The 19,811-nt window shown below is 41.7% G+C and overlaps 1 protein-coding gene across 1 annotated transcript in view; it reads left to right on the top strand.

Annotated features, from left to right (window-relative positions):
* The window catches only part of COL4A6 (collagen type IV alpha 6 chain), a gene marked incomplete at both ends in the record, with an annotated part of 287,744 nt that overhangs the window by 181,902 nt on the left and 86,031 nt on the right, over nt 1-19,811 (top strand). The gene's annotated exons all lie outside the window — the stretch shown is intronic.

Below are 19,811 nucleotides of genomic sequence, written 5' to 3'. Positions count from 1 at the left end.
CTACTTTACCAAATTCATTGATTAGCTCTAGTAGCTTTCTTGTAGCATCTTTAGGATCCTCTACATATAGCATCATGTCATCTGCAAACAGTGACAGTTTTACTTCTTCTTTTCCAATTTGCATTCCTTTTGTTTCTTTTTCATCTCTGACTGCTGTGGCTAAAACTTCCAAAACTCTTGAATAATAGTGGTGAGAGTGGACAACCTTTTCTTGTTCCTGATCTTAGTGGAAATGGTTTCAGTTTTTCACCATTGCAAATGATGTTGCATGTTGGGTTTTTTTTGCAGTGGTAAATGGGGACACTCAGGGTTTCTTGACAGAGAGGAGGATGTGAGTGTCTTCCCTTACAGGGTAAAAGTAGAAAAGGGAAAGTTGTAAAAATTTGTGTTTTTTTTCATATTATCTCAGCTCCTCTTTCAGTGAGACCCCATAACTCATCTCTAATGAGCTCTATTCCAACTGTATCACAGACTACGCCCTCTGAGATGTTGGCTCCTAAGATGTTACTTCTCCTGGTGCTATTTAGCTTCGAAGAGGCCCCTCTCAAACAGTATATGTAGTTTAAGTGTACACTCTTAATAAAGGAAAGCCTCACTGCCAACATTAGCTCCTTCAACTTCTGCCAGATCATTCTTCTTTCTCATCTTGCTGTCACCACCAGCCTCATTTTCACATGAAATCAGATACCTTCCAATCAATAATGAAGGAAGGTATCTCATCCCACACTAGGATCCACCCATTCTACTCAGATCACTGACTCCTTCCACACTATTAAGCTCAAGGCCTTGTATCAGAGCTTTCCCTGTGGAATTCACATGGAGACCAAAACCAATATAATTGTGAGCTTTCCAACTGCTAATTTATAAATGCCTGACATTTTTCTCTATGAGGGAATTTGAATGAATTTGAATTTGCAGGTCCTCTGTTGTAAAGGTCTAGGGTTAAGGAATCTCTACTTCTACTCCCCTTTACCTCCTTAGAATGTGTGTTACCCTTATCCTCAAACCATCCAACCCTGAGATACTTGCAGAGTCCATATCTTTGCTCATATAGCAAATCATGGTTGGGGAAGAATCCTTTATTAGCTTGGGACCTCTATAAAGCAGACTTTAATATGGCATTAGATATGCAAGAGGTTTATTGAGCTGAGTTCCCATGAGGAAAATTGGGAAGGGAGCCAAAGGAAGTAAGGGCTGTTAGATCATAGTGCGGGGCCAGCCCCTGTGAAAGAGAGAGGAAAAGAAAGAGGATTGGACAAGTAGAATCTCAGATTGCAGGACAGTTTTGAGAATGTTTCAGCCAAGCCAATAAGGAGTCCTCAAGCCAAAGTCGCCCATGAGAGAGGAGTCCTCTGTCTCATGGAAGGGGCCCACATTAGTATTCTTTCCATGCTCAGCCATTGGCTAGGAACTGCCTGCTGGAAGCATGACCTCGGCGCAAATGCAGCGATGGATTCAGAGGGTCAGCAGCTAAGGCCATCTGTCAATTATGCTCCCCAAAGCAAGAGAACTGTGTGGCACATTTTCAGGGCTGCCACAAAACCTAATAATCACTGGGCTTGGTTCATTGGAAGATCTTCTTCTCCAGCTGCTACTCTGACCTAAGCACTGTGAGTAAACATTATTTCAGCCATGTCAGTGGCTCACAGCAGGTTGTTTGAATCAGCCATGTCTTTCTTCAAAATCTGGTCAGTTCCCCTGCACCATCACTAAAATCTATTAATCATTTTTTCTGGTCATATGAGCAAAAATTGAAAGCATCAGCTTCTTCTTCCCTGGGTCCATCTCTGTCTTTTCCAGTGCTCAGGAGATAGCCATCCTCGTTTTCCTTTGTGACCCCAAGCTACTCTGCTTTCTTCTACTTCTCCTCTGTTTCCATAATCTTTCCATAATCTGGCTCCTTCCCTTCTGCTATCAGGCATGTCCATGTTTCTCCACTCTTGCATAAACCTTCACTCTACCTCAATTTGAAATCCAAATTACTTTCCCATCATTCCACACTTGCTGCCATTGGTTCAGGACAGTGTGTTACAGTGTAATACATGTTCCAATGTGATTGTGTGTCAGAGGTCACCTGCAGGGCTTGTTGAAACACAGATTATTGGACCTCCCCTCCCAGAGTTTCTGATTCAGTTGGTTTGGGGTGAGGATCTGATCATTTGAGCTTCTAACGAGCTCCCAAGTGATGTGGATGCTGCTGGTCCAGGAACCACACTTTGAGAAGCACTGGTATAGCAGTTAAAGAGTGTGGCTTCTGGATCCAATCTGCCTGAGTTCGAATCCTGGCTCTGACTCTTTTTTTTTTTTTTTTTTGCGGCACGCGGGCCTCTCACTGCTGTGGCCTGTCCCGTTGCGGAGCACAGGCTCTGGACACGCAGGCTCAGCGGCCGTGGCTCACAGTGCCAGCTGCTCCACGGCATGCGGGATCCTCCCGGACTGGGGCACGAACCCGTGTCCCCTGCATCGGCAGGCAGACTCTCAACCACTGCGCCATCAGGGAAGCCCCTGGCTCTGACTATTAAGTTGTGTAACATTAGGCAAGTTCTTAGTTCCTCAGTTTCCTCATTTGTAAAATAGAGGTAATAATGCCTACCTCATAAGGTTGTTGTGGAGATTACATGATTTAATATATATAGTTCTTAGTACACTGGCACATAATAAATGCTGTAAATTGTTAGGCATTATTGTTCAATTGACCCAAAATGCTAGAGCCAGTAAGAATAATCTAGGCCATCCCTCACGAAATCCAAGTCCAAATTTGCATAATACCTTTATTCTTGCTGTATGTAGTACTCATTATTTTGCTAAATGCTTTTCTTTAGGTTGGCTCATGGTTTTACCTGGCTAAATTTATTTTAAAATAAAACTAGAAATGGAAGACCAGTGTTTTCCAAATTTAAGATAGAATATATACAAAACTATTAAAATAAAATAAATTTATCTGTGTACCACCTCAAACCACTGATTGTTTGGGTGTCCCTCTTTGAAAGAGGATTGATGTCACTCATAAGCCTTCTTTTCAAATAAGGAAACTGAAATCCAAAGGAAAGGAGGTACTCACTTATGACCACAGAAAGTTAATGGTAGAGCTGAGACCAAGTCTCCTCAATCCCTGACAAGGATACTGTCTTTACTACCTCTTGGAAGAAATGCCCCACTACCCCTTCCTCCTGCCTTAGGATGTATCTCTAATACTGAAGACACCTAATTTCTATCAAGGTTTTGTCATTTAACCTGATTTTATAGGTCTGTGACAACATCTGTTGTTATATCATAGGGGTTTTGGCCATGGTTGATTATTGTCCTAAGAGCTTAGTGTTGGAAGAGAAGCCGAACATGCTGGCTGCCAGATAATTAGGAGGAAGTGTGAAAAATGAACATGGGCAAGAAAAACAGTCAGAGGTTTTTAACAGGGTGAGGTTGGCATACCAGTGACAGGAGAGAACTGAAAAGCAGATTCAGGTTACATACACAACTTGGATCTCAACAAAGTTAGAGGAAAGAGGAAAGAAGAGCAGGGAAGAGGAAAGAGGCTCTGAATGCTGTGTTGTTTGGTAGGCCATATGCAAGCATGGGAGAAGTCTATTTATCTGATGAGTCTCTTTATGGAACCATCAGTCCTTTCTCAAGTTCTTTCAACACCCAAGGGCATCCTGGCCCTCACCTTGAGAAATGCTGCTTTACATTTTAGTGTGGAGCACTAACACAGACTCTTCTAGATAGCATAGACCCTCAACTTAGTCCAATTCAAATAGCAGTCCATCAGAGCAGAACTTTGCATACAGCTCTCTTCAGGAAGTAAGCCCCCTGAATTCTGAGGTGCCCTTCCGTTTTTCTTCTTCCCTGTGAGACTCAGAGTGGCTTGAGCAATTAGCAGAACCAACACTGGGGATTCTTTGTAAGTGTGCTCTCAAGAGGGATAGAGCCTTCTTAAGCCATCCAACTTTTGGAAAGCTTACCTGGCAGATCTAGGGAAGGGTTTATACAAAACGTGGTGAGGGTTTGCTTTTTCCCTGAGGCACCATTTTCCATTGTTGCTTTTTTTATCACTGGAGTTAAGAAGTTCAGGATTATACAAAACACGCTGAATAGCCAAAGCAATCTTGAAAAAGAAAAATGGAGCTGGAGGAATCAGGCTCCCTGACTTCAGACTGTACTACAAAGCTACAGTCATCAAGAAAGTATGGTACTGGCACAAAAACAGAAATATAGATCAATGGAACAGGATGGAAAGCCCAGAGATAAACCCACGCACACATGGTCACCTTATTTTTGATAAAGGAGGCAAGAATATACAATGGAGAAAAGACAGCTTCTTCAATAAGTGGTGCTGGGAAAACTGGACAGCTACATGTAAAAGAATGGAATTAGGACACTCCCTAACACCATACACAGAAATAAACTCAAAATGAATTAAAGATCTAAATGTAAGGCCAAACACTATAAAACTCTTAGAGGAAAACATAGGCAGAACATTCTATGTCATAAATCACAACAAGATCCTTTTTGATCCACCTCCTAGAGTAATGGAAATAAAACAAAAATAAACAAATGGGACCTAATGAAACTTCAAAGCTTTTGCACAGCAAAGGAAACCATAAACAAGATGAAAAGACAATCCTCAGAATGGGAGAAAATATTTGCAAATGAAGCAACTGACAAAGGATTAATCTCCAAAATTTACAAGCAGTTCATGCAGCTCAATATCAAAAAAACAAACAACCCAATCCAAAAATGGGCAGAAGATCTAAACAGACATTTCTCCAAAGAAGGCACACAGATTGCCAACAAACACATGAAAAGATGCTCAACATCACTAATCGTCAGAGAAATGCAAATCAAAACCACAGTGAGGTATCACCTCACACTGGTCAGAATGGCCATCATCAAAAAATCTAGAAACAATAAGTGCTGAAGAGGGTGTGGAGAAAAGGGAACTCTCCTGTACTGTTGGTGATAATGTAAATTGATACAGCCACTATGGAGAACAGTATGGAGGTTCCTTAGAAAACTAAAAATAGAACAACCATATGACCCAGCAATCCCACTACTGGGCCTATACCCAGAGAAAACCATAATTCAAAAAGAGTCAGGTACCCCAATGTTCATTGGAGCTCTATTTACAATAGCCAGGACATGGAAGCAACCTAAGTGTCCATCAACAGATGAATGGACAAAGAAGATGTGACACATATGTACAATGGAATATTACTCAGCCATAAAAAGGAGTGAAATTGAGTTACTTGCAGTGAGGTGAATGGACCTAGCATCTGTCATACAGAGTGAAGTAAGTCAGAAAGAGTAAAACAAATACCGTATGCTAACTCATATACATGGAATCTAAAAAAAATGGTATGGATGAACCTAGTGGCAGGGCAGGAGTAATGACACAGACGTAGAGAGTGGACTTGAGGACATGGTGGGAGTGGAGGGGAAGCTGGGACAAAGTGAGAGAGCAGCATTGACATATATACACTACCAAGAAGGAGAGGATGTGGGGATATATGTATACATATAGTTGATTCACTTTGTTGTACAGCAGAAACTATATATAACAATTATAGTCCAATAAAAATGGAAAAAAATAACTTATCTCACTGAAAAAAAAAGTTCAGGATTTGCGCAGATAAGGTAAAGTAAACAAAATATTTTACCCCACTGGTGGTTTCTCCAAGCTTAACTTCCCCTCTCCCCACATACTCCTTCCATCCTAGTCCCATGATCCTGGCATATACACACCTCTGACCCCTCTTCTATTCTGCACAGTTCCCCAAGATAAGCAAAACTAATAGAGGTAGCTATATTCAGAGTGCCCACGAGTGTTACCACATCTACTGATACAAGATTTAGAGGAGTGTGTGAGCTGTATAAAATGGACATTCTGGCCTCAAAGCATTGTGCGTTTAACATGTACAGTTGATTGATTTCACCTCTTTTTCTTCCCAGACAGGAATTAATTATTCCCCTTGCATGTTAGCAAACCAACATGTCATGTTCTTTGGGACTCAGAGTGTGTTAACTCAAACCAAATTACAAAAGTCCCCTGATGTCAACTATAACTGTCTAGGAGTACTTTTGTTGCAACCCTATTCCAGGCATCTTAGGGAAGAATATCATAGAGTAAAAATCATTCCCTTTAAATAGGTGTACCCATAGGATTACAGATATCCCACTGAAATGTTCAGTAAAATCTTGATAGGCCAGAACCTTTGCTATCTGGGATATCTGTGGTACTCCTCTTTTAGGAAGAATCACATATGAGAGGGAAATGACCTGAGAGGTCAGGGATATAGCCCAGAAAAAAAAAAAAAAAAAGGAGCTTCCAGGTAGCATCCTGGGACCCCTTCCCATTTAGTCCATGTCCTGCAGCTCTAACAAATACAGACTCAGACAATGGGAAATGATCTACTGGAGAATAACTCAGAAGCCACTGAGCTCTCAAATAGCAAAGAAAGATTTTCTATCATCTCCACGTCTACCTTATGAGACAGGAAGGTTGCCTCTGACAATTTAGAGAGATTTGCATCAATAAGGGTTTTCCCATTAGGCCTCAATGAACCATACAATTCTGTAAATTTGCACAGTCCATACTCCAAGAGTCCCCATTACATAAAAGATTTACTGTAAACTCTAATAAATACCTTAATAAATTAATGAGTTTTCTAAAAGATAGGGCCCACAGGAACCCACAAATCTTAGGATATGATGCCCAAGGGCTGAGGAAGTTGCTTGTGAATCAGGACCTTCTCCAGCTTGGGAAAGAAGTGGGGGTTCCAGTTCTGCCCCAGCCCGGCCTGGACTCCACGGGAATATATGCATTCTCTATTTTTACTTGGTTTCTGGGCTTTTATGTGCAAATCATTCAGTGGTCACAGTACCTATGACAAGATCCAGGATTCTCATTTCAACAAATATTTCATGGCCACGTGGCTAGGTTCTAGGGAAACATAGATGAACGAGACAGAGACCCCACCCTCAAGCACCTCACTACCTGGTGACGGAAGGAGACCAAGAGATTAACAATCACAATTTACAGAGGTAAATGTTATTATAGAGGTATAAACACAATGCAAAGTGAGCATTTTTTGTTATTTGACAGATAGTAGAAATAGCTATAAGGACGATTATTTCCTTTGCTGATGTGACCACTTTTTTTTTATGGGTTAAGATCAGATTTATTTGAACTAGAAAAAAAAAGAAAAAACATGATTAGTTCATTACTATACATTATAGGGATATATGTTGAGCAGCATATAACTTCTTGCAAAAATATTTTCACATGAGAATTCATGTTCGGACCTTTATTTACTATATAATATAACTTTTGTATATCTAGCTCCCTTCTATAATGTCAGCTACACGAGGGCAGGGATTTTTGCCTGTTTCGTTCACTGTTGTAGCTGCAGCGCCTAGAACTGAGCCAGTGAATGTGTAATAAATATTTGTTGAACAGATGAGTAAATTAAATATAGATGATTAAAAAATATGAGAAGTGCCATGAAAGAATATTAACGTGTGTGGTTAGAGATTATAACAAGGGTATCTGCTGTAGATCAGGGCATCTCGATGGGTCTCTCTGAGCCAGAGACATTTGAGCAGAGACATGAAGAGTCAGCCAAGACAAGAGTGTTACCCTTTAGACAACAAACAGCTCCCATTTGGCATACAAAAACTTCTGGAAATCTGCAGATGTCTGGTTTTTAAGTGGCTCACATTTTCAGGCTACTCAGTTGACATGTTAAGAAATGGGTTCGAAGTGGCAATTTGTAGGCAGGGGTTCTTGTTGATTATCTCAGTCTCCCAGTTCTACATAAATCATTGGGTTTAAAGCCAAGGCAACAGAGTTCAGACCCATGTTTCCCTCCTGCTTCAGTCCCCATGTGGGATTCTGGATAGACTTAGCTCCGTGCATTCAGTCTCTTGAAACTCCTTTGTGACCTCTTTGGAGCTGGCACCACCACTCAGGATGCTCTTCTTCATTGGCAAGAGACAGGTCTGCCATCTGGAGTCAGAAAAACAGCCTGCCAACCACTGAACAGTTCAGCCTGGGCCCCGGACAATGAGCATCGGGCAATAGCCAATTCCTTGTCTGCAATTTGCTGATTATCACACCCCAGGGTGTGGGATTGTACAGCCAGGACCGCTTTGCTCTGCCTCTCATCAAGGCAGAATGAACACAGATCCTGACAGGTCAAATCTTCCCCCAGACCTCAGAGGTTGCTGTACAAAGGACCAGGCTTAATCTCTGGCCAAGTGTATAATTCATTTATCTGCACGGTCATGAATTCTGGGCTCTCAGGGCAGGAAGCGTGGGGCATTGTGACTGGTTCTACAGGCCCAGGGAGTCACTTAAGCCCTGATTGTATTGTGGAGGGAGGGATTTCGGAGACAAAGGCTTCTGTCCTCCAGAGATTGAGCAGACTGGAAGGGGAGCCTATGCGCACAAAGAAATGGCACTGTAGCGAGGTTGACGGCCTTGTCATCAATGCCCATGAACTTCTCTAGATCATGTAAGTGATGACAAGGGGGCTGGAATTAATTATTTCATAGACTTTAGCCAAGAGGAATTGAGATAGGTAAAGAGTTCATCTCAGGATGTTTGCCCACTGCACATCCGCCACTTTGTAGTGGAGAGAAGTTTTAAACATCAAGTGCTACTTTTTTCACTTGTCCCCTTCTCAGGGAGTTGTCGGGGGTCTTAATTTTCACCTCCAGCTGTCAGAGCTCCTTTACCACCACCCAAAAGACTTGAAATAGAAGGCAGTGCTGTATAGAGAGCAGATACTTTAAAGCTAATTGGAAATTGTTTGGAAATTTACAGTTTCCTGGCTTGGCCAGCTGGCGCTCTCTCTCCGATCCTCTGGACTTCCTGCTGAAGAGAGATGGGAAGGGAATGCCATTCTCTGTTCCTGTAGTTTCATTTGCATGGTTCCACAGCCTGAGGGAAGTTGACCCGCTGCAATAAATGTAGCCTCAAATTTAGAGTTATTTGGATTTTCAAGTGTTTCCAGCTCCATATCTTTCATGTCACTGCAGCCTACATTGAACTGTGCAATGGAGGGCATTTTAAACATGAATTGTATGTTATATATACACTGCAGGCTCTAGAAAGGGAGAAGGCGGAGTGTCATGGAAGGCAGAAAGCACTGCAGAGGAAGGCAAAGGACAGGGCTCTAGTGCCTACTCTGACCTTGTATACTTCACCTCTTTGTATGGTGAAATATCCGGATGCATCATTTTTTTCTTTTCTCCCTATTCATTTTTGGGATGTGATGTGAAGGACATGATGAAATGCCAGGCCCAGATCTCCCTAACCAATCCTATTAGTATCTACACTGACAGTCATTCATCACTCCATTGAAGGGTCTCTGAGTGCAATCATTATCTGGAATGCAATCAGGCATCAAATACATTATCAGTCATTAATACTTTTCCCCTCAAATGCATTTATCAAATTAGTCTCAAGAGAAAATTGGGACCCCTGGGGAAACGGACTGAAAGTATAAAGCTCTCTACGGTGACTGGAGAGGATTTTGTTTACTTAGTCTTTTTACCCTTTGACACCTAATAATAGGTGCATAGATAGTTGCATAGATAATCAGATAGTTCCTAGATAATCAGCAAGCACTAAAGAGTCCCTGCTTCATATGAGTTCACTTATCTGCCAGCCAACAGCCTTATCACTGGTAAAACCATCAGAGGACTCTATATCCCAGTGCATCCCAAGCAGTTTGTTGCTTTTTTCAGCAAATCTTTGTTAAGCGCTAATTCTAGCACTGTGCTAGGTCCTGTAGAGGATATGGAAAATATTTCCATAGTCTTCCTTTAATGAGCTTGTTTTCTGGTTATTGGAGATAAGTCAACAAAATCTGCAATGTATACCTTTAAGGACCACGTGCTAAGTGACATAATTAGTGCTCCAGATAGAGTTTTGCAGTGATGTAGCAGATGGATTAGTCAGGATAGGGTTCTTGATGGAGATGAGACTTTTCCTGGGGCCTTGAAAAATGCATATAATTTTAATATGAAGAGAAGAAGGAAGAGGGCCATTTGTGCAAAGAGAATTACACGAACCAAGGTCCAGAGGTGGGGATGAGCCTATAAATGTATGTGGAGGGGTTATGTAAAAGAGATAAGGGTAGAAAAAAAAAAGCTTCAGACCAGAGTAAAGAGCAAAAGAATCTTGATTTGATCCTTTACAGTAGTATCTTCAAAACCTTTTTGATCATACACTGCTATCAGAAAAATACATTAACATACCCCCAACGTACATATATTTATTTGTAAAGGGTATACTTATACTAATGCACTAGTACATTATAAAGCATAAGCAAAAATTATAAAGGATGATGTAATAAAATTTTTAAAGTTCTAATATTTCCTTCTCATACCCCAAAAATCATCTTGTGTTCCCCCTGGGGTGCCTGTGCCCCCGCTCTGGATACCACTGCCTTAGAGCATCAGTTAAACATTTTGGGACCACAGAGCCCTTTAAAAGTCTGATGAAAGCTACATGTCCTCTTCTCTCCCCAGAAATCCATGTACAGATGCTTAAGTTTTTTGTACAATTTCAAAAAGGGTGGAACAGGTGATGAACCCTCTGAAGCCCATTCTTAGACCCCAGTTTAAGAACCCCTTCCCTGGGTGGAGAAAGACACTGAAGACTTCTGAGTAGTATAACAGCCTGTAGACTTTAATCTTTTCATTGAATTTGGTCATCGTGCATAAGATGAATTGGCTGTGGCCAGGGTGGTGTGGGCAAGGGCAGGTGGTAGAAGCAGGGAGACAAATTAATAGGCTATTTCAAAACCTCAGGCCTGAAGTACAAATGTAATGACAATGGAAAAGGGAACAGATGCAAATAACATTTCAAGGGAAGCGTGAGTGGGTTTCAGTGATCAATAGCAGGTGAAGGGGAGGGAGGGGAATCAATGGCAACTCTGAGGCCTCAAGTTTGGGGTAGTGGAGGAAGGGCAATGATTCTTGGAAACTGTAAACTGGTTCAGATGACAGCCCAGCATCCCAATAGAAATCATCTGAGGACAGTGAGAAATGGGGGATGAAGCTTGGGAAAACAATCAGACAGGAGTCACGGATTGGGGAGTTGAAAGAATGGGAGTAGAGCAGCTCTGAGAACAGACAGAATAACAATGGTAAACATTTATGTACCAGGCAGTGTTCTAAGCACTTTACATACATCGGTTCAGTTAATCCTTATGACAACCTCTGTGAGGCAAGTGCTATTACAATCATCATTCCATTTTATAAGTGGGAAACTGAAATAAAGCATCTTGCCTCAAAGTCACAGAGCTAGGAAGTATCAGTAAGGTTTCCAACCCAAGTGGTCTCCAGAATCTCTACCCCTGAGCACTATTCCATGTGGCGTCTCAAGAGTGAGGGATGGAGAGTGAGTGATGGGAAAGTTCACAGGGAGAGGAGAAGAGGAAAGGACTAGCACCTATGGAGCACCCCAGCGGATCAGGCATTGTGCCAGTGCTCTAATAATAATAAAGGCAGTAGCGGGGGCATAGTTAAAACCACCAAGCGCTTTCTGGGGCATAGTGAATACACGTCGTTTTAAAATCAGTCAGCACCCAAATGCCATTTCTAGTTGGAAAGAATTCCCCATTGCATGAGTCCTGTTGTGGAGCAGGGCTTCCCCCCTTACTGTGGAAGCTGAAGGAGACCAGATACTTTCTTTCCCCATTCCTGGGTAGCTACGGGGTGGGCACAGGACCTATGCCCGGCCAATAGGGCACTTTCCCTGCAACTTTCAATCTGGAGCAACTGAAGCTAAGATGACAAGACAGAATTCAACTACAATGGCAGTCCATGGCTGTGGTTATGGTACCTCGACCAGACTGTTCCTGCTACTGAGGTTCCAAAGTCTTCTCCACCCTTCCATCTATTCTGGAAGTCTCCATATCACAGATTGTCAAACTACAAATCTGGTCCATTACCTTTTATTCCAAATAAAGTTTTACTAGCACACAGCCACACCCATGCATTTATTCAATACGTATTGTCTTTGGCTGTTTGGGGCCTACAGTGGCAGAGTTGAATAGTTGCAACATACATACAGTTGAATAGTTGCAACACCATACATACAGCCCACAAAGCCTAAAATATTTACTACGTGGCCCTTTCCAGAAAGTTTGCCCTCTCCTGCTCTACATCCTTCCAGTACATCCCTTTTTTGCTTAATATGTGAAGACTTGATTTCTATTGCTTACAGCCAAGAACTTTAACTGATACAAATGTATTATCTCATCTAATCCTCACAACAACCCAGACAAGTAGGTGCTATCATTAGCCTCAATTTGAAGAGAAGAAAACTAAGACACAAGGAGGTTATCTGCTCGGGATCACACAGATAATAAGTGCTAGGAAGTGACACAGCTGAAATTCCAGCCCAGTTCTATCTGACTCTATCATACATGAAAGAAATGAAGAAAATGGAGATGGAGCAGTCAGCAGTCCCAGACCTGTTTTGAGATAGGAAATGAAGGAAAATTCTTTCCCCATGTTGTGCAGAAGCACCAAAGTGATCCGCACCATAGAAACAGAGAGGAGAAAGGAATAGAGATAGCAGCAGCTTGGGTTTGACATGTTTATCTCCCTCTTGGCTGCTTCTATGCAGTCTGTTAAAATGTTGGTTTGAGCCTCTGTCAAAAGGTTACACCGACCTCTCAATTCTTACATCCTCTGCCAGCCTTTTACTTGCTGAGAAATCTAGAATACATTTGAGTTGCAGCTCAGAGGTATACTAGATTGTGGAGTTTAAATTCTCTCTTCAGGTCACTTGGACCTATGCTGGATCCAGGTGACAGGAGCTGAAGTACCATATTGTTTCCTCTGCTAAAATCTGTGCCTTTTGAGGACAGAGTGTGTTGGGCTGCACCCCACAGGCCTGTAAGCCTTGTAGTTGCCCAGCCTTGAGACCAAAGAAAGAGCCCAGAGGCAGCAACAGGGACGTCAATGGTTTATTGGGTAGGGGACATTACACGTCCTCAATAAAAGGGCCTGGAGTGACACCCCCCCACTGTGGATGGCAGGCAAGACATGGCAGTCATCCTCACTCCTGGGGGAGAAGGCAGCTACCATTAATAGGGGGAATTATGTCAGGTTGGCTCATCAGTTACCAGGGAAACCAGCAGCTTGGGCACAGCCTGAGGTTAATGACCATCAAGAGGGCTGATGTTTCTCTTTAATAAAATAGCAGGTGGAGCCATTCGAGCCTAAGGATTCGAACAATCACTAGCTAGGGCAGGGGGCAAGCACATTCTTGTGAGTAGGGTGTAGGTGAGGCAGGAACTGGTCGGGCAGGGGATGTACAAAGAGCAAGAGAACAGCCATCTTGAGTGGCCTGACTATATAGGGTGCAAGGCTTGCTCGCTAATACCACCTACATATTGAAATATGTAGTTGGTGCCATCTTTTGAAGTGGCTCATGTGGAGATGACCACTAAAGCTAATTTCACAGGCAACCCTCTGTCCTCTCTGTGTGACTAGGGCAGATAGTCACTTTCACCCTGAGCTCAGCTGTCTGGAGCTTTTGCTTTGCTAAATACAGACGACAATGGCCAATAAGCCACAGCTTTTTAGGGGTGGATGGGAGAAGTTTCGGGCATGTACAGCTTTTCAGTCTCACCCACTGGGCCTGGAGTTCCTTCCATGGGACTCTTGTGAATCCTTACAATAACACGGTGTTCCCTCTGCTCAGTATACCATTTAATTAAGCTAATTAATGACAAGTAAACATCTCACAGCAGCGAGCCTTCTGTTGGAAGAGTCCAAAGGTAGCAAGGAGCAAAATGCAGACTGGTGAAGGAGGCTTCTTGGACCAAGGCTTTTGGAGTGTTATCGGACTGACCTGTTTGTTTATGCACGTGGGGACTGACGGATGCACACACACACACACACCTTTCTGTTAAAAGAATCTTCTTTTAAGCTCGTTGGGAGAATTTGTGAGTTTCATTATTGTCATGTGTACTGATGGAGTGATTTTACCCCCAGCAAACTTCTCTCTCTGATAATTTAAAGAAGACCCTACTTCTGCCAAGCAGGTTGGGAGAAAATGTGTGAGAGTCCTGTATTTTGTAGTACATGATGGTTCCCCAGGAATGCCTTTTTTTTTTTAACCATCTGCTAATGGGCCAAGGGGACACCCGAAGTGGTGTCTAAAGACAGACGTCTTTTTGCTTTGGGTCAAAACCCAGCTCCATGGCTGTCCGAGCTGGCTCATTTTTGGATGAGTGCCTGGAGCTAACTAGCAAAAACGTGAACCCAGGGAAGCCGTTAGGAACTTTCATTATTATTTCTTGATGATCTGTATGTGGAAAAGGAGTGTTGGTCAGGATAGTTGAACCAGCCTGCAGGTTAGGACAGTCGAACCAGCCTTCAGCACACTCATTCGCAAGGTCTAATCACCATGCTCTGATCATATTCACCTAGTACTGAATCCTTTTTCAAAGCACTTTCCCATTGAAGATTCTTGTTAAACCCTCGCAACAATACAGTGCAAGTTCCATGATTAGGGGCTACCCTGTAGATCAGTTGGTCAATAGCTATGCCATTCGGCAGGTCAGATGCTCAGGTGTGTGTTTCCAGGTGCCCTGGGCCTGGGACTTGAGGAACTGTGGCATTACTGGACAGCTCAAAGAGAAGCAGAGCCTAAGCAAACTGAACTCACAGTTGCATGTTTTTATGATCAGTGACCAACGATACAACGATGACCAACAAGAGACTCTGATTCTCTCAACCCTTTGATTTTGCTGTAAAATTCTTTCAAATTAAATCTTCTCTGACCAAACTCAATGTTGATTCTAAGCACTGTAACTCTGAGAATGTTGCTTAAAAGTGAACACTGAATAACACATTGTGGCAACGGAGCCCTGTTTGGTGTAATCAGAGAAGAGTGTTTGATAGCTCACTTCTCATTCTCCCATGAAGGAAGCAAAAAACGTTGATGAACACATCTGAAGAGCCCATTTTTCACAGGGCTTCCCGTATGCCCACTCAGACAAGGGGATCACCTGTCTTAGTTAAGTCCACAAACAGAAAATACAGATCATAACTTTGCCGTTCTTCTGAAGAGAACTAAAAGAGAAAATATGGCAGCTGTCATTTCATTAAATGTCACATAAGCTGCCCCAACTTTGGGGGAGGACATTCATGTGTTTGATGTATAGGACTAAGTTGTTTGAGCAGGAAGGGGGCTCGTGTCTATCCTGCGATGAAGCGGGGATGTAGGTTGATGTTTCTCCAAACACATGTGGTAGCTTTTGTGTTCACACAGGTGCAAGGGTGATGCAACTTTGACACTGCATTCACTTCAACTACTATGTAAAGCAGAGGCTCCCAGCTTTGGTTGCACATTAGAATCATGTGGGGAGCTTTTTCAACTCCCAGTGGCCAGGCCACACCCTGTCTTAGCTTGGGCTATCATAATAAAATATCATTGCTGTGGCTTCAACAACAGAAATTTGATTACAGTTCTGGAGGCTGGAAGTCCAAGATCGGGGAGCCAGCATGGTTGGGTTTTGGTGAGAGCTCTCTTCCTGGCTTGCAGATGGCCTCCTTCTCACTGTGTCCTCACATGGTGGAGAGAGAACTCTGGTGTCTCCTCTTCTTATAAGGGCACCAGTTCTTTCTGATCAGGGCTCCATCCTTATGACCTCGTTTAACTTTAATCACCTCCTTAAGCCTGTTTCTCCAGTATAATTATGGGGCGGTGGGCGTGTAGGCTTCATTATGAATTTTAGGAGAACGCAATTCAGCCCACTGGATACCCTAAACCAATTAATTAGATCAGACTCTCTGAGAATGAGACCCAGGCATCAGTAGTTCTTAAAGCCCTCCAGGTGATTCCAATATGCAGCCAAGCTGAGAACTACTAATTTAGAGCAGCCCACAGATCAGTAGCATCAACATCACCTGGGAGCTTGTTAGAAAAGCAGCATCTTGGGTCTTACCTCTGACCTCCGGAACCAGAACCTGAATTTGAACAGGATGCCCAGGTAATCCGTATGCACGGTTCATTTTCAGAAGCACTGATTGAGAGCATCTAACACGTTTCTACTCTAAAGCATCTTCCTCCTTCCTTATGCAGTCAAATATTTGCAACAATAGCTATGTGAGCCCTTTACAAACTATAGGATTATCTCCGATACCAGATGGTTGGCTGGGCAGTCTTCAGACAATTGCTGCATGGTACAGAGTACGAGGTGGTCTGCTGGGGTCTGATCACTCACTCAGGTGCCATGCGCATTGCTGGGTAACTGCCAACAATGTGAGTGAAGTGACCAGTTTGAGGTTCTCTTCTGAAAACAGGAGTGCAGTCCCCTCTTTCTTCCTGGTGATGTTTTTGCTATTGGATCGGTTTCACAGAATTATCTTGTCTCAAAACCATTTGCAGCCTCTTTTTCAGGCTATGAATTTCACCCAGTTGGCTTGTTCAGCTTATTATTGCCAAAGGTTTTGATTATTAAGAGGGCATACCACTAACCCAATCTAGATGTTTCCTATATGTACTGCTCATACTTAGTGGTTTCCATGGTTTCCACAAAAATCAACCTCTTTGTCTGGTCTTGTTACAGCCTCGTCATTAATTGCATGGTGGTATTGTTTTTCTTTGATGTCAGCTACTCTGGGCAATAAGGTTTTCTTTGTTGTTGTAAAAATGCATTTTACTAGTTTCAGTTGGGGAAGATGAAGAAGTTCTAGAGATGGTTGGTCGCGATGTTTGCACAGCAACGTGAATGTACTTAATGCCGCAGAACTGTACACAAAATTGGTTGAAATGGTACATCTTTATGTCATGCATTTTACCACAATTTTAAAAAATAATGCATTTTACTAAATGCAGTGATGTGTCTTGGTTTGGATCCTGGAACAGAAAAAGGGCATTAGGATAAAAACTGATGAAATCTGAATGAAGAATGGAGTTTTGTTAACAGTCTCATATCAATGTTATTTTCTTGGTTGTGATAAATGCACAATAGTTATGTAAGATGTGAACATAAGGGGAAATCAGGTGATGGATGTGTGGAGTATATGAGAACTCTTTGCTACCCTGGCAACTTCTCTATAGATCTAAGATTATTCCCCAAAACAGGTTACTAAAATATTAAAAATTGTTTCTAGTCTGATGCATCATTTTGGAAAGGATGTAGGAAAGACCAGTAGAGCAATCTGACAGGAGACAACAAGAGCTAGAATCCTTTTCTTCTCCAGAGCTTTCAGGTCAAGCCCCTTAGAAATGATGGCAGCTGAGGGTCAACAGAGCACCCCTCACCATGATATGGTCCTCTGCAAATAACTTGGTCAGAGGGCACTTTTCCTTCAGGGCTCCAAGCTGTAAAAAGTTAATTCATTACTTCTATGTATCTCACAGAGGCTCTTAATAGTACTATTTGCTGAATGTCAGTTCAGCATAATAGTTAAGAGTGTGGAAGCCTGAATTTGAATAGGGCTTCTCCCACTTTCCAACTGTATGACTATGGCTAGTTATTTAACCTCTCTTTGTCTCATTTTCCTTATATAGAAAGTGTGTATGATAATGGTACCTCCTTCATAAGACTTTCTGAGCATTAAATAAGAGCATCCTTATGAGGTGCTTAGCACGGGCCTGACATACAGTGAATGCTGGGTGTTATTATTTATGTGCAGATACTATATTGTGTTTTATATGCATTTATATTACATGTGAACCTCCTATCATGTCTCACTTTTATTTTTCACAGCTTTTAAATTATATATTATATATACTACAACAAATTTTAAATTACATTTAATATACAGTGTAGTCAAATCATAAGTGTACAGCACAAAGAATTTTTACAAAGTTAACACACCCATGTTAACAATCAGATCAAAATATAAAACATCATCCTCACCCCAGAAGTCCCCCATATGTCCCCTCCCATTTATTACCCACCACAATTACTCATTTGTTATTGTTTATATTCAATTTCAGAGATCCTTCCCCCTCCACCTTTCATAATTTAACATAATTTGGGGATAGGCAAAACAATAACATGGTTCAAAAGTCAAAATTCCACATTAAGAAAAACAAATATCATATATTAATGCATATGTGTGGAATCTAGAAAAATGGTATAGACGACCTTATTTGCAAAGCAGAAATAGAGACACAGATGTAGAGAACAAATGTATGGACAGCAAGGGGGGAAAGGGGGTGAGGGTGGGATGAATTGGGAGATTGGGATTGACATATATACACTATTGATACTATGTATAAAATAGATAACTAATGAGAACGTACTGTATAGCTCAGGGAACTCTACTCAGTGCTCTGTGGTGACCTAAATGGGAAGGAAACCCAAAAAAGAGGGGATATATGTATACATATAGCTGATTCACTTTGCTGTAGAGTAGAAACTAACACAGCATTGTAAAGCAACTATACTCCAACAAAAATTAATTTTAAAAAATCTCTGCATTAGTTAATCTCTTTTTCTCCTTCCCTCGCTTTCCTCCAATATCTAATTTGAAGTAACATAGCTATTTATTTTTAAATGAGAATCACATGGCATTTTTGTCAGAAAATTACATGGATGGTAGTTTCTAAAACATTCTGCAGTACTTCACAGACCCCTCAATTCAGTTCAACCAATATTAAGTGAGCACCTACTATGGCAAAGCACAGTAGTGGAAAAAAAGGTGAAGCAAAGTCCCATTTTTAGATGATCCAAGTCTGGTTAGAGAAACAGACCCTTAGACATAGAATTCTAGTTGTTCAATGCACACTCTGAATATACAGTAGAGGTGCAAAGTTCTGTATGGAAAATTACCATTCACGATAACAACAAAAAGAAAACCTGTAACATTTTTTTGTTAGTAGTTCATCTAACAAAAAGTATATCAGACATTTTCCAGATAAAAATTTTGAATTCCATTAATGAAACATAAATGACCTGAATAAATGGTGGGATATACCGTGTTGGCAGATGGGATGACTTATCATTGTAAAGATGTCAATTTTCCCCAAATCTATCAATTCAGTGCCATTCCCATCAAAATACCAGCAGGATGTTTTAAGTAACTTGAAAAACTTATTCTAAAATGTATACAGAAGAATAAATGTCTATGAATATCTAAGTCAATTTTGAAAAAGAACAGATGAGAGACGTGCTCTTCTACAGTTTGAGACATCATCATCATCATCATCATAAACTGTAGGACTGTCAATAAACCATAGGAATAGAACATAGAGCACAGAAACAGATGATAATAAGTACAACGCAATTTCGCAGCAAGGGAAGGATGGATCGTTTGGTATTGGAAGGAGTGGGTCACCATGTGGCAAAACTTCCCAATCAGTGTGTCATACTGAAAGCCACAAATGGGTTATAGAGGTGTAGAGCTATTGATCCCCTTGACCCTTAGGATGGCCAGGCAGGACCTAAAGTGGCCAGAGCTCCGGTGGCCTCCATCTCTGGCTATGAGCAGCCCCATCCATTTACCACATTATGCTTGGCACATACTACCATATACTCTCTACGCCATGACATCGAAAAGATTGAGAAGCACTGCCATATGGAGAAAAATGAAGTTGCATCACTACTTCACATCACCTACCAAGGTGACTTCCAAGTCGATTAGAAGCCTAAATGTGAAAGGTAAAACTATAAATGTACAATTTCTTTATAGTTTGAAATGGTATAGGACTTCATAAGTAAGACCCCAAAGTCCAAAACATAAGGTCAAAAAAGTCATGAATTTTACTACAACAAACCTAAGATTTTCAATTCAATGAAAGGACACCATAGACAAAGTTAACAGACAGA

Source organism: Hyperoodon ampullatus (genome assembly GCF_949752795.1).
Source record: "Hyperoodon ampullatus genome assembly, chromosome: X".
NCBI lineage: Eukaryota > Metazoa > Chordata > Mammalia > Artiodactyla > Ziphiidae > Hyperoodon > Hyperoodon ampullatus.
The sequence above is the reverse complement of the archived record's forward strand: the minus strand, read 5'-3'. Positions and strand labels throughout refer to the sequence as shown.